Source organism: Xiphophorus hellerii, chromosome 7, assembly GCF_003331165.1.
Source record: "Xiphophorus hellerii strain 12219 chromosome 7, Xiphophorus_hellerii-4.1, whole genome shotgun sequence".
NCBI classification, from domain to species: domain Eukaryota; kingdom Metazoa; phylum Chordata; class Actinopteri; order Cyprinodontiformes; family Poeciliidae; genus Xiphophorus; species Xiphophorus hellerii.
The window spans coordinates 31,144,702-31,160,602 of NC_045678.1; positions in this window are offsets into that span (position 1 = coordinate 31,144,702).

A 15,901-nucleotide genomic window follows, 5' to 3' on the forward strand; every position below is an offset into this window, starting at 1 on the left:
GAAATAGTTTTTTTTCCACGACAGACGCTACTCAAAACTCGAGTCCTTGCCGTCCACAAGGTGGTGCCAACTCGGAACATTTTAAGCTCAGACTGCAAAAATGACATTTCCTCAGCAAAGTGAAAAACACCCGAGTATGTGAGAGTTTCCTGAGAAAAGCAAACAACACATAGAAAGTTAAAGATGTTCTTTAATAAACATCCAGCTGGTGCTGCTTTAATGTTCTGGGAAATCTTCCGTTATTTGCCTCCATCTCTCTTTGTGTCAGTCTCGGTTTTATCTGCTTCCCCTAAAGGAGAAAACGCACGTTCCTCATTCTGCTACTTGGTGGGTTTAGGTTGGTACGGTTGCATTTTTAGCCCGTGACTCACTGCTTTTATGAAACGGTGATGTCATCGCTGAATGCCGCTATCTGATTCAGAGCGTTCTCTCTGCAGCCGTTCCCCGGCTTCCCTCTGCTGCAGCTGCAGCCTGCGTGCTCCAGCCCCAGATGGTCTGATTTAGGTGGCATGCTGCGGGACGGAGCGACTGCAGAGGCGCTGCAGACAGCAGGGATTGCCTCACAGAGAAAACACGTTTTCTCTCCAGAAGCTGGGTCAAAGTTCATCTCATGGGCCATGCACCAGTTCCTTAGCAGCAGCTGTGTTTACGTGATGCAGGAGCTTTTATCTCGCCCGTATGTTTCGGAGCAAAGCTGACGGCCGGATCGGTTTGAGCGCCGCCTGGGACGACGGTGATGGGAATCACCGCTGATTTATCGTCTCCCCGCTGCTGCTGCTCAAAGCTCCTGCCTGTGAAAACCCAGAGGAGCCGCAGGTTCAGCTGCTGGATGATGATGCGTCAGTGGGATCAATGGGATCAATGGGATCAATGGGATTTGCATTAAATGCTGCAGTGAGGGATGTGATGACACTGTTCATGCTCTTAAAATATACCCAAACACTACCAATTAAAAAATTAATAAAACTTAATTATAAATATAACAAATTTAAAAATAAAATTCAAAATATTATGATCAAATTAGAAATAAAGAAATTAAAAATACATATATATTTTTTTAAAAAGTTTACTTAAAAATGTAATATAGTTAAAAAGAATTTATTAAAGGAATTAAAGCACAACTTACATAAAAATACATTTGAAAAAGAATTTAGTAATAAATATCTTAAAAGTTAGAGACTTTAAAAACTTTTGATATTTCCTCGAATTTTCATCATGATTTCTGTTAGCAGCTCTTTTTTCTGGTTTATTTAACGTGGATTCCTGATTATTCTGGCCAATGAAAACCAGTTTTGTGTTTCTCAGGATTTTAAAAAGTCACATCAGAACAATAAATGTCACCGGAGCCAGATCGGTGGGCACTGGATGCGTTTATTAACGTTTTGACTAAATTAAGAGCAGATTTTGAATTTCTTCTTGATAAATTCCATTTGCTTTGAAAAATCTTAATTGTACATTAATTTTAGTTGTTTCCATTTGGACGCTGATGCTTTCAGACCTTTATAGACGATGATCACATTGTTTGTATACTAGGTGCATCCTGTACCCTGTACTCCTGCAGACGTGCACAGCTCTCAGTCATGCTCTGTCTCTGGCAGGAAATGTTTGCACAATGAAGAATGTTAGGCATGAAAAGACCCGAACATATGGAGGAAGTACTTCAGAACCCTCCCTGTTCCTCTTACAGAACCTCAGGGTCCGCTGGTGACTGTCATGTTGTTTTCACCCACTAGAAATGAAAGTTATGCAAACAGCTGAATGTTCAGTGCAGACTGAGCAGCGTGCCCTGTTCATGTCCAAAGGAATATTAATATATAACAGCTGGACTCGGCTCAGGTTGCTGCGTTGCTGCTGGTTCTGATCGTAACCTTTCAGGACAGAAGGTTACGAAGAAGATCCGTTTTGGTGTCATCTCTAATTTTACAGATGATGCGATTCTTTCACTGATGAAAATCAATAACAAATTTAATTTTATGATTGTTATCACAATAAACAATAATGTTGTTTTGAGACCATGTTCCAGAAATATAACGCTAACAGCATAATAAAACATTCTCAAAATCTATAAACTTTATACTCTAGTGAATATTTACCACTGGAAGACATTTTAAATATCCAGAATAAACAAAACAACAAATAAAATGAATTATGAGTCTGTAAACAAAAACAAAAGACTTTTATTATCCAGTTTTTGGTAGAAAGTGAGGAACGATGAAACATCCAAATGGAGTTTGTTTTAATTTGTCATGCAGTTAATTGATTTACTGCGAATCATGACAGGCCTAATCAGAACCTCTGAGTCCAAGTTGACTTGGAATGGGAGCTTTACTGGTGAGACGATGATGTCACTGGGTTTAATCATCCAATCATCAAACATTTCTAATGAGAATCAATACGTTCAGATCCGGTCTGGAGTCTTGAGCCAGGAAATGGTGCCGTGCCTCCTTCGGGTTGGGAAGAGGTTCTGCCCCAAGTGGAGGAGTTGAAATATCTCGGGATCTTTGTTTGGGAATGAGGGGAAAATGGAGCGGGCGATTGAAAGACGGGTTGGTGTGGGAACAGAACCGGTCTGCCATGGTGAAGAGGGAGCTGAACCAAAAGGCAAAACTCTCAATGGTCATGACCGAAAAAACAAGATCACGGATCCACAGGGTGTCTGGGCTCTCCCATACCGGCGCCGAAACCGAGGAATTTACTGGTGCATTAAAGTCCTTTTAGCTACGCTGGGAGATTTTTAAAATATAGTTATTCAGAGTAGTTTAGATGTTAATGGATTAGATTGGACTTTAGAGAGTCTGAACTAAAGCAAACAGAACGACAGCCTATTAATCTGCTCATGTCTGCATTAACTTTCACTCAAAGAAGCTTTAATTTTATCACTCAGGTCTTCGATTGATGTGCAGAAAGTTGATTTTTTTTTACCATCTGGAATACAGGAACCGGATCAACATCTATTCTGCTTCTGTGCCCCAATGAACCACCTGAGGAAAAAGTGTGGGAAGTTGAGTCTTAATTTAGATGTCCATCAAAACGATGAGCCAAAATCTTACTAAAACCATTTCGTCCGGTCGTAAATTCAGTCTATTTACAGATGTTAAGTTTCCAAATCATAAGTTATTCACCCTCTGGGAATCAAGAGTTTGTGCTTTGGCCTTGAAGTACCTACCAAATGTGTTTTTAGTTACTTTTTAGGACCTCTGGGACCGTCCTTTCCCACGGACTGAGATTCTCAGTTGCAGGGTTTTCTTATCAAGCTGCAGCTGTTTGAGCGAAAAACAGTTTTCGTCATTTTAGTGTCGGGAAGCAGAGCTTCTTCTTCTGAACTTATTAAATGTGGACGTCTTGATGATTTCTCTTGCTGTGGTTGGACCTGTTTCTTTGAATCGACGAGGTAAACGGGAGGCCTCCGCTGATTTAACGTCCTTAATAAAATATCATTTCAGATCTTTATGGATGTAGTTGAGAGAAGAGGTGGGGGATGTTCAGAGTGGAAACCACACCCGGGCCAGATGTTGACAGACCATACGTCCCGTCTGCAGCGCGGGCGTGGCGCTCCTCTTCCAGCCTATTGATCAGTTGTGTTTTCCCAGACTCCATTCATGGAGAAATTGGAAGCAGCTGCTCCGTCTGACTCCTCTGCAGAGATGTTTGCACGAGGCGTGTTCTGGGAGTCGGTGTGAATGTCTCAACCACGCTACCTTGGAAACTTTGAGCAGATGTTTGGAGTTCTGATCCGATCCCATGGCTGACTCCTGAGCAGAGACGGGTGAATGCGAATCCGAACTCTGGTCCTCCTACAAACCCTGGTCTCGGTTCGGTTGAACTCCGACGCGGTTCAAACGGATGTCAATGTCAACCGGATCAAAGCAAGAAGTGAACTATAGCACATGGAATTCTGGGTAAATACAACCAAAAGAAACGAGCTAGCTTAGCGCTAGCGGGAGACGTGGCTAGTGATCTGTAGCCAAAGAGTAAAGGGAAATCCTTCAACTGCTAAAGTCTGACACCACTCCGTTTCTGTTTAAATTTTGTTGCTCTCAGCAGGTTTTCTTATTGTTTTGTTCTTCGTGCAGCGCCCCCACAGGCAAGGAGGGTAACAGGTTGCTTAAAGGATTTGGTTAGTTGCATAGTTTTCCCCAGAAAACCTGCAGAGCCTGGTGGGGGCGCTGTGACAGTCCTCCAGAGGCCCCCCATATTTTTGTTGGATTTTTAAAATTTTTTTATTACAAAAATTCAGAGGTGCGAGAGCAGGCATTTTAATTTGTAAATAATGGCGTGTGAGACCACCGTGCAGGAACAGCGCAACCCACATGTCAACTACTAACCTAGCTTAATATGTCTTTACTGCTACTGGTGTAGAAAAGCCCTATTTTTACTAAACAAATGATGCTTAGCCTGTTGGGGCTTTGGACGACCCGCCAGGCTTGTAATGCGCTGGGAAAACAATGTTTCCCTCAGTGAGAAACAGAATCACAGCAGCTGGAAATGGAACAAATGTGGCAGTTTACCAAACCAGCAGGTGTGAAAACGCCCTAAATTTCTGCTCTTTTTAGCATCTTGTGAATTTTTAGTAAACAGAAAAATGCTTAAAAAGTTATGACTGGAGTTGATTTGTTTACCTTCAAACCTCCTAATGAAGCAGAAATGATTTAATATTAAACTCTTTGGCTGATCTCAGACCAGAGCCGGACTTCCTGCCACCTCTGAACCAATTCTTCCGTCTCAGGAATCCCCAAACATCACGTTTTCAAATACGCGGCTTCGGCCTCCTTAAACAAAGTCGGGTTCCTCTAAATCTTGCTGCTTCGTCAACAAATCTGAGACTTTATGTGTAAAACTGCAGAATGCATTTATGGAAAATTATATTTTTACTTACTTTAGTTCTGAACATAACTGGTAACATCTGAGAACACCAGTCAATGTTTCAGAAATTTCATTTCACTTTTAAATAGTTTCTGATTACACAAAGCTGTGTTTTTGCATTGTTTTAATTTTAGATTTATTTTACAAGTATTTTTAATATTTTTAATATGTTTTACAAGAATTATATATCTTTTATTCTCTGTAAAACTGCAAAACACATCTGGAGAATTTACAATTTTAAAATAATTTGTTGTAAACTATACATTTTGGTATTGTTGTATAAAGTTGTATTTATTTTTAAATAAGTTTTATTCTAAACAGATATGTATTTTTGCATTATGTGAATTTAAAATGTATTTTAAAACAATTTTAATGCATTTTTTTATTACATTGTAGTGTTACTTTAAATTAAATTTTTTTAAATTTGATCATAAAATGTGTATAACTATATGTTTTACTGTATTTCCATTCATTTATTTGAAAAAACATTTTTTTATTTGCATTGTTTTGTTGATGAAAATCCCTGAATATTTGTGGAATCAGGTTTGAAGAGGATGAAACTGAACTCTTGTCGGGACTCTGTGAATCTTTCGTGCCTTTCTGACCCTCAGCCTGCAGCCAGAAGCAGAGCGTTTGTCCAGAACGACCCCATCCTTCATGACTGCGTCTCCAACCATCGCCTGCCTCAGCAGGGCCCAGATTCGTGTTTATTCCTTGCTGAGAGCTTGGGAGTGATCGCTTGTATCCTTGCGTGCTGGATTCTCTGCGGCTTTTTCAGCGAGAACAGTCAGAGATGCCAAGTTTAAATCTTGCCAAGTAGAGGAGTCATAAATTACCATCCATGCGACGCTCAAGCACTTCCTTGCAGATTTCCATCCCGATACTTAGTGGTTTTATTGCTTATCTGTCTCTTCCCTTTGGCAAACATCTTCCCAATAATATTTACAACTGTGACGCTCTGACGTGGGCTTCTCTTCCTCCGTCCTTCTTGTAAATGTGCTGTTTAGGTTAGGAGCGACACCGACTCGTGGGCGAACGGCGACGTCGCACGAGTCTCCCAAAGAGCTTTAATCGAGTGCAGCCTTAGTTTTGAGAGGGACACAAATTCTGTTTTGCAAACGTTTCAGTTCTGCAGTAAAAACACTGAACAGTTATCCAGCAGCGCTAATGGAAGCAGAGGACTGGTTAGCGGACCTGTCTGAGGTACGGAAACGGTTAAACAGTCCATCTCAAACTGGCGGTCTGCGGGAGCTACTGCATGTGAACATCTGTTTATCTGCCATGATGTCAGCTAACAGTGCAACGCTACAGTTAGCTTATAAAAGATTCTGTTTATAATATTGGCTTAAGATCAGGTCACTGAAAAGAAAATGGTGGAAACTTGCTTTTGAACATTATTACAATAGATCTGAATGCAATGCGGCTGTAACAGAGCATTGAGCAGCACTGCGCCCCACGCTCACTAACTGCATCCTAACGCCTAAAATAAAATTATTTATATTGGGCTGAAAGATGTTTGTTTTTGCCAAAGCAACTCAAGTCTGTTTCTTTCTTACAAATTACCCTAAAACGTTATTAATGCACACAAAGAACTGTTTTTATCTCCATGTGTTTTCTGTCATAGGAGAGCTTAGAGTTCATACTTTCAGAATCTGTAAACAACTCAAAACACATCAGTAGACTTGTTCATGCTTTTATTGTGGCCAGTCATGTTTATAAAAAAGTGCCATCCTTCACATTAAGAGCAACAAAGACAATGAGTTAAGAGACTGATATTTTCATTTCAGGTTCCACATATTTAGATGTTGTTACTTCGGTGACCTGTGAGCGTTTGGGGAAAATGATTCTCAGCCTGAAAACGTTTCAGAAACCCTGATTTAGAGGTAAAACTAGACCAGGTCCAGGAACAAGGTGAGGTCAAAGTCTGAAGAAACTGGGAACTCAAGTTATCTCCAATAATTGTAATAAGTGCATAATTGGAGAGTAAAAGGAGAAAGAAGTAGAATGATCCTGTAGCAGCATAACTTCAGCTTGGGCTGCGTTCACACTGCAGCCTTTCTTTTTTGGTCATTCTGAAATCTGTGTCTGATCTTCTCATGATAGTCTGAGCAAAACAGATCAGATTTTTAGAAATGCGACCCAAACCACTTGGATATGTGGCTCTAAATGTGACCTGAGTCTGAACGGCCGACCTGAACGTCACCGACACTCGACAAACATCAACATTCTGCGTCCGCCAAGAGAAACAACAACATGGCGGACAGCAGTGAGGGCCAAATTGTTACTGTTTGGCCCTCAACAACATCTTCAGATTCAAGAGACATGCTCCACCATTAGCATCCGTGCTTACTTCCACTGAGCATGCTCAGTACATATGACATCACTGCACATACGGGAAAACAGAACCAAAACCAGAACCTGGCTCAGTACCAGCGGCCGTCTGGAGGTTTGAGACGAAGACGAAGCAGAACTGAACCAGCAGAACTTTCTATGTGAAAGTAAGAAGTAAATAGCAGGAGAGACGTTTCCTGGTGAGCGTGGCGCCGTGTTTGACCCGGATCAATCAGAAGAAGAGTTGAGGGGAACCATGACTTCACAGAGAGGTTCCTCCAAACTCTGACTGGGAATCAAAGTGGAATGAAAAAGTCCAAAGGTCCAGTTTGAGTTTGGTGGTGCTGTTGGTTTTCCAGTCGACTCAATGATCAAATTTTAGTTTTCAGTTCTGAAAAAGAAACCAAACCGGGTCACCATGTTCTTTATCTTCTCTGGGTTTTTCTCCAGAGGAGAAACTTTATCTTCCCGCCATCTTGGTGCTTCACAGCCGGGATTTTCTCACAGCGGATTCGTGTGAAAACTGGTGGAAAATGTGAGGCGAGGAGGAAAGAGCTGTGCTGAACATCAGAGGGTGTTCACCGCCCTGACGGACGTATCCTTGGTTCTGCTTTAAACACCAGCGGTTCAGAAGTTTAGTACATTGTTTTTAAAATCGTTTTCCTTTCATCTCATGAAAGATGGCTTCGGTGTCCCAATTAGGGGCCGTGTTTTGATAAGGTGTGGCTGTAGCAGCGTTCTTGCTTCCAGCTTATCCTTTTTCCAGTGATTCCATGTTTCCAGAATAAAGCAGCAGCCGTCCACCTCACACTAAACTTTAAGATGTGGTCTGTTGGGATTTTACTCTACAGACTCCTTTACCTTCACACGCCTTTAAAAAGCAGAGGCCCTTTGATCCTGGGCTTAATTACCACCCTGTATATATATATGTATATATAAATATATATATTACTGCAAACGGGGGGCGGTGGAAGCAGGCAGGAGGCCTGGGAAGCCCTGCAGAGTCCACAGCCAACCTGACGGATCAGAGGAGCTTCCTGTTGGGTGGAGGGAATATTTTTAACAAACCTTCACTTTTGAAAATAAACAGAAAATAAAGGAGAATATGAAGACTGGCAGACTGGGCCAAACCAGAATCATTACGTTGGTTCTTAAAGGGATCCTAGATTAGTTTTAACAGACTTTATTTGAGAAACATTAAAATGCTAAAGATACTGTTGAATGTTTAGTGTTTATACATGTTATGTTACACGTTATACAGTGTTGCTAACGCTTCAATGTATTCTGAGTAAATGGCGTATGCTAGGTGCTAAAGTGTTAGCTATCTCTCTCCAGCCAGAACACTAATTTTTGTGCAGTAATGTTTTGAGCTTTTGGTTTGAACCTGAGTGCATCAAAATAGAAGAAAATGTAGAAATGATGAGGGGAAATGAAGACAAGGAGGGCTTAATGGAGGAAGAGGAAAGAGTCGACAAGTTTCTGCGTCGAGCTGTTTACGGTTAGCATCAGGATCAAAACGTTTTCTTTATCAGAGAAATCACTTCAGTTCTTTTATTATCTGCCAATTTGTTTTGAAGTTGCTTTAGCTCCTGATAATGGTGTTAGCTTCTGCTAATAGTGTAAGCTGTAGCTAATGGCAATAGCTTCTGCAAAGGTGTTAGCTTCTGCTATTGGTGTTATTGCTAGTTAATTGTGTTATCTCTAATTAGTGGCATTAGCTCCTACAAGTGGCGTTGGTTCCTGTTAAAAGTGCTATCGCTAGCTAATCATAATGGCTCCTGCTGATGGCATTAGCTCTAGCTAATGGTGTTAGCTCTTACCAATGCGTTAGTTCACTAACGCCAGCAAACGTTGTTAGCTCTAGCAAATTGTGCTAGCTCATGAAAATTGCTTCTGCAAAAACTGGTGTGCTAAACGTTTTCAAAGTTAGCAAATCTGCTAAATAGCTAAACTTAAAATTAGCTCTATTAGCGGAAGGTTCCATAAAACACCAGCAGGAAGGCGTTTGGGTAAATTCAGCAAACTTTTTCCAGTTTGCATCCGCTGGTGCAGCTGCTGCTCTGACTACGGCACCAAAATACCAAATAAATCCGGAAACATTCCTGATCCAGAGTTATCCAGGCGGATATCAGGGAGTACCTCACAGGTTCTTAATCAACTGTTCTTCAGTAAAAGTCCTGACTTTTAAAAACCGTTTCCAGACACTTTATTAATGCTGCAGTAAAACTGATGGATGGTCGCCGTTTAAAAGTCACATTCCTCTCCGTCAAGGTTTTAAACCAACTAATATCTGAATTTACCAAGAACTTCTGGGTCGTCCAGCAGATTTTAACGAGCACGACTCGGCAGCGTGTTAGCTGCTGGTGGATGATGGGAGGGTGGTTCTGCTGTTTTTATCTAATCACTTCAAGTAATAAAGACCTCATCCTCCGCAGAACGCAAATAAATCCAAACTGAGCATTCATTAGTAGGACCAACATGCATAACAGATTATCAGGATAAAACCCTGAAAATGGAACGAGTTCTACCCTTCACCAAATACTGGGGTTTCTCTTTTGCTTTTGGTGTGATATTATGGACAAACAGACCAGTTCTGGTTCTGGTCGGGTTAAAACCAGATTGATTTGAACTGGAAGGAAGATTGAACAGTTGCTGCGTTTATTTGTTTCTGAATTCATCCAGAAATATAAATGTAGGGAAAACTAAGTGAAAAGTTGGCAAAAGCGCTAAACAGAAAATTGAGATAAATGTTTTTGGAGTTAGCAAAAACGGGGTAATAGTTTAGGGTTAAAGTAGTTTAAAAGGTTTCTAAGGAAACTCAGCGTCAAGTCATTGACTTCCAGCATTCACTAATTAATAAAAACCTTATTTAATCTTACTGTTTTACAACAATAAAAATGTTTTTCAGAGTTTTTAAAATTGTATCAGAATATTAACACAAATGTTTCAGAGTGATTTTCAACGCAAAATAATTCAGATACAAACATAAAATTCACCAACAACAAAAACAGCAACAATGTAAGAACAAAAGGAAAATGCAACAAAAGCTTCGCTGCATGCTAGCTGCTGCCGTTAGCGCCGTCTTGCTGGTTGTCGTGGCGACGCCGTCCTCCATCTCTGTTGTGACTTCATAACGGATATTTTCCAGCCTGTTCCTGAATTTTCCCGCTCTAACGAACCCGTCTCTGTTCGGAGACTGACAGAAGATCCAGATGAGTCTAATTGGCAGATTTAACCACATCTAGACGTAAACATCCCAGTAATTTATAGTCAGGTTGTTCTGAAGCCAGACTGAACTGAGGGCTGCATCCAGCAGAACCAGAACCAGAACCATGATCAGACCAGCCTCCTGCTGCTGGACGCCGCCGTGATGAAGTTTCTCCTCATTCCTCTCTGACTTTCCATTTTTCATCCTGGTTTTGTTTTCGTATTTCTCCTTCCTTCATCGCCAGTTCCTCTTCACCTTTTCCTCCAGTTCCTATCCATCAGACACGTTTTCTTCTGCTGGAACACATTTTTCCACTTCTCCAGCATAAATCACGCCGGCTGCTCCACTCCCTGCTCCACTTCGTTTTGTTTGACGCTTGGAAACGTGGAAGAAACGGCGAGCGGCTCGGTTGAGAACGCGTCGAACCGAACAACGCCGATCTCAACGAAGGAGCCGATGGGAGCAGAGAGACGAGGAGAGGCGGGAAGGAAACCCAAAAATGATATTCAAGAGATTCAAATCAAGTTAAAGTGAAAAGTGCCAGTCAAAGAAAGTCGGAGTAAAAAAGAATCGTTTAGTATTATAAGGTTACGTCATCAGACGGACCAGAATATAAACTTTAGTGGAAATGTTTGTATTTTGCAAAATGACAAAAATTAAAATCAGGCAAAATAGATTTTTTCCAAATCAGTTGTTGCTGCTGCTGCTGTTGTTGTTGCTGTTGTTGTTGCTGTTGCTGTTGTTGTTGTTGCTGCAGTTGCTGCTGCTGCTGTTGTTGTTGTTGTTGTTGCTGTTGTTGTTGCTGTTGCTGTTGTTGTTGTTGTTGCTGCTGTTGTTGCTGCTGCTGCTGTTGTTGTTGCTGTTGCTGTTGTTGTTGTTGTTGCTGCTGTTGTTGCTGCTGCTGTTGTTGTTGTTGTTGCTGTTGTTGTTGCTGTTGCTGTTGTTGTTGTTGTTGCTGCTGTTGTTGCTGCTGCTGTTGTTGTTGTTGTTGTTGCTGTTGTTGTTGCTGTTGCTGTTGTTGTTGTTGTTGCTGTTGCTGTTGTTGTTGCTGTTGCTGTTGTTGTTGCTGTTGCTGTTGTTGTTGTTGTTGCTGCTGTTGTTGTTGTTGCTGCAGTTGCTGCTGCTGCTGTTGTTGTTGTTGTTGTTGCTGTTGTTGTTGCTGTTGCTGTTGTTGTTGTTGTTGCTGCTGTTGTTGTTGCTGTTGTTGTTGTTGTTGCTGCTGTTGTTGCTGCTGCTGCTGTTGTTGTTGTTGTTGCTGCTGCTGTTGTTGTTGTTGTTGTTGCTGTTGTTGTTGCTGTTGCTGTTGTTGTTGTTGCTGCAGTTGCTGCTGCTGCTGTTGTTGTTGTTGCTGTTGTTGTTGCTGTTGCTGTTGTTGTTGTTGTTGCTGCTGTTGTTGCTGCTGCTGCTGTTGTTGTTGCTGTTGCTGCTGTTGTTGTTGCTGTTGTTGCAATTTGTCCCGAAGTAAACAGTAAACATCTCTTACCTTTAGGACAACGTTTTGGGTCGACCACGCTGGTCTGGTTGATTTAATGATTGTTTGCTATTAAACTCTCTGCGGTCGTAGAGATTTGGTGGAAAATAATCAGAACAAAATGTTTTGTTGTCAGTGGGGAACAAGCAGAAGGCAGTTTTACTCAGAGCATTCTCTTTACTCTGGCAGGATCCAAACGACCGATCTTAGAACTACGGCAGGATTCAAACTCCTTGTTCATTTTTAGCTTGCAGGAAAAGCGCCGAGCCGCCAGATTTACAAAAGTAAACTGACCAATCAGATTCAGGCTTTGTGTTGACCTGCAGGACTCACACAGACTCGCTACGTACAAAACGTTTTGACACAATAGATCTGTTTTTCTCCTAAGTGTTGTTAATAGTAAAGAGGATTAGATAATGAAAAAAATTCAAAAATTATTCTTTTCTGTTTTACTTAAAGGAAAATCTCAAGGTCCACACAGTGGCTACAGCTGCAGGCGTCCTGTGAACGATACAACACGCCGAGGACAGATAGTTATGAGAAAAATCACGACTGACCCACAAATATTTGGAACATTAAAAAAATAAAATAGATGTCAAATATCCTCCAGCAATACCAGTTTAGAGCAGCAGGACAACCTGGTGGCTCCAGTGCATCATGACGTTACGGCGCCGCAGCAGCTGATTGGCTTTTGGAAGAGCAAAGAGAAAAAAAAAAAAACATTCACGCAATTATTATTCGACCTGAGCCAAAATGTTCTGCTCTGGGCAAAGTGTGGTGAGCATTTGATCCGGTCACGGTTCTAGAAATGGTGACAAAAACAGAAATCTCATTTCAGTTTTAGACAGAATTGGTTCAGACCTGGACCGGATCAGAGTCCAAGCCTTTTTTCAGATGTCAGACCGGTTCACGATCCCGACCCGACCCAAAGCTGCTGCATGTGTGTAAACCTTGACTGTTGATCTGGAGCCTTAGATTAGATTTGGTCCAGATCTCAGAGCTGGAGGTTTTCTCTGTATCTGTCTGCGTAAACACAGAGATGTGAGTCACGGATTGTCAGAGTTGTGTGCAGCCTGTGAATGTCTGGCGGGACCAGCGGGGCAGGGCCGTAAAATGGGGGGGCCCCCTGGCCCCCCGTTCCGGCGCCTCTAGGCTCACATGTTGCATTTATCATGCACTGAGTCGAGTTCACATGCAAAATGTATGCTGACACGGCCGCCGAGGGAGGACTGCAGCAGAGGTCGCTGAAGGTCAAACGCACAACAAACACGACTTCTTCCGTGTCCGACCTCGAAACGAGAACGGGTCAACGCTGGACCTGTTTCCAGATTCAAGGAGAACTTTAAGAATCCACATCAGATTTCAGTCAGTTTGGTTTACTGTCATCCATTCTGCTCACATGTGAAGGAAGCAACTGAGTTCAGTTGGTCAATGGTTGAAACAAGGCAACGAAGCATCAGAACGACTCGTCAAAATGGATTCAGAGTTTGAATAAACTGATTCAAAACATCATCAGCAAGAAAATAAAAACGGAAAAAAGGAACAAGAGCAACAACAAAAAGTCACAAAACATCAACGCCACAAGAGCAACAACAAGAGCCACCACAGAGTTCATGCTAAGCTTGCTAGGATAAGTTCTGTGGCTCTAGAGTTTCGTTGACCCTTCTGGGCCACCGTATGAAACAGGTCAGAGACCGAAAGTTTCGTCGCCTTCTGGACTTTTCATCTTTACTTCCTGACAGCATCAGGTCTCTCCGGTTTCTCTAAACTCCTCCAGGAGTCGATGCAGAGAGGCACAGATAGCGCTGAGATGTTTTTGTTTTCGGGTTCAGGGGCCACCAATATGCTGCAAGCTAACATCCGCACTGAAAGCGCCAGCAGGTGGTTTATAAGCTGTCATGTTGTGGGTCTGACCCGACCAGACGGCTGCGGTGTTTCCATGCCTGGGCGCAGCCGGGCCACCCATGCTGCTGCGAGCCGTAGCTCCAGTAAACACGGGCCGGTCCCTTCTGGAGCGGCCGGCCGCTCCGTCCGCCAAGCTGTCTGCAGCAGATGCCAACCAGGACGGAGCGAAACCCAGACAGAGCCGTCCTACGGACCAGGCCTGCCAGCACCGACAAATATTCGCAGCGTTGCCAAGAGAATAAAAAGGATCTGCAGCCACTTCATTAATTTGTCAGGTGGTCTGAAGAAAAGCTTTTCCTCAGGAGAACTGGAAGAAGTTATTTTCACAACAAAGAGCTGAGAGTTTGGCTGGAACCTGTGAGCACCAATAAAAACAACCAAATAAAGATTATTCTTCATTACAAACCACCGAAATGGACCAGAACTCTTCTATTAAAGAGACCTTTTCCTTTTTTATCGCCCCGCAAGGGGTCTTTTTGTGGCTCTAGTGTCTCTTTTTCAAAGCAGGCTGACAGGAAAGGGGGAAGACATGCGGTAAACGTCGTCGGGTCCGGGAGTCGAACCCGCGACAGCCGCGTCGAGGCCACGTTGCCTCTGAATGTGGGTCGCGCTAACCCCTCCGCCACCACGGCACGCCCGAGACCTTTTCCTTTTTATGAAAGTTATTCATAAAAAATAGTCACTGGAGCCTGAAGGCGTCTAACTCCAGTTCACCAGATCCATGAAGGTGATGATGCAACTTCAGCAGCAGCAGGTCCAAACGTTTGACCAAAACAGAAAGTCAATGAGAAACAAAATGTTAACATTTCCTTCTTCCCTTTCACCTGGACAGCCATAAAAAAATTATAGATTTAGTAAAACAGTCTGAGTGCTCCAGAGCTGTGGATTATTATTGAAACATAAAATCAGTGCTAAATGTTAACAGGGTTTGAGTCTTGAGTTGTTTATCAGAGTTTACTAAATTACTGGATGTTTTCGATCATATTTACTATGAAACTGAACTTTATTGATTACAGATATCTACTTTGTGTTGTACTTTCCACTTTTTTGAAAACCAAGCATTTCTGAATTTCGGTCAAGGGCCGAACAAAATGACTTCTAGGTCCGCAATTGGCCCCCTTACCTCCCTTTAGACACCCTTGCTTTATAGGTGCTTATATTTAAACTTTCAACTAATTAGATTCTACATCTGAGCAAAAACAAAAAGAGAAACTTTAAAGTTTAAGTCAAAGAATAAATCCAGAAATGTTGTATTTAAAGAAAACAGAAACTTTACAATAAAAAAATTAATAATTTCTTTTTTATCTAATTATTTCACACAACCTTCCATGACAGCGCCAGGAAAACCAGGAAAATCTGAGTCACATTTAGCATTTTCCAGTGGCGTCCTGGACTCGGATCCGGACTCGGTCCGGCTCCCTGGGCACTCCAGTAAAAATCAGCCTGGAGAAGCAGGTGTGGATCATTTCTGAGTGGGTTAGTGAACTCAGATTGCTGAGTAAAGCCGACGCTGATGGAAACGTTCCTGCGCGGCGAGCTGAGTGTTTGTGGTTTCGACCAATGGGAAGGCTCCGTCCTCGTGACTCAGGTTGTGTGTAAGTTTGTTTTCATGCGTTCATCTCCTCGCTCTGCTGGCTCAGGACCATCCCAGAGAAAACAGCCACAGTATCGTTTGCTTGCTTTGTGCTTGTTGATTCTGTGGCCGTTGCGTCTGTCGGGTTTTACGACGGATCATCTGCCTGGAACTCCCTCAAGATTTCGCCTGTTTTACCTGCTGCTGGTTTCGTCATCAGGAAACACAAATACTGCCTGATCGGTTGGCAGTGGTGGTTATCTAGAGCAGAGACGAGTAGTTAGCATCTTACCTGCTGCTAAGAGTCGCTCTAACAACGACTTACAAGAACTCAAACCCAAAACCTTTGGAGCACTGAGATGGTTCTCAATGTTGCCCTTCATCACTATTTGCCAAACAACAAATACTGCTACGCTAACTGGCTTCCAACAAGTGCTATGCTAACAAAGCTAACTGCTAATATATCAAGCTAACACAGTTAGCTTAGCAGTGCAAATGTTTTCCTCTTCTGAAAATAGCAACAATGTGAAGAACTTTATAACAGGTGCAT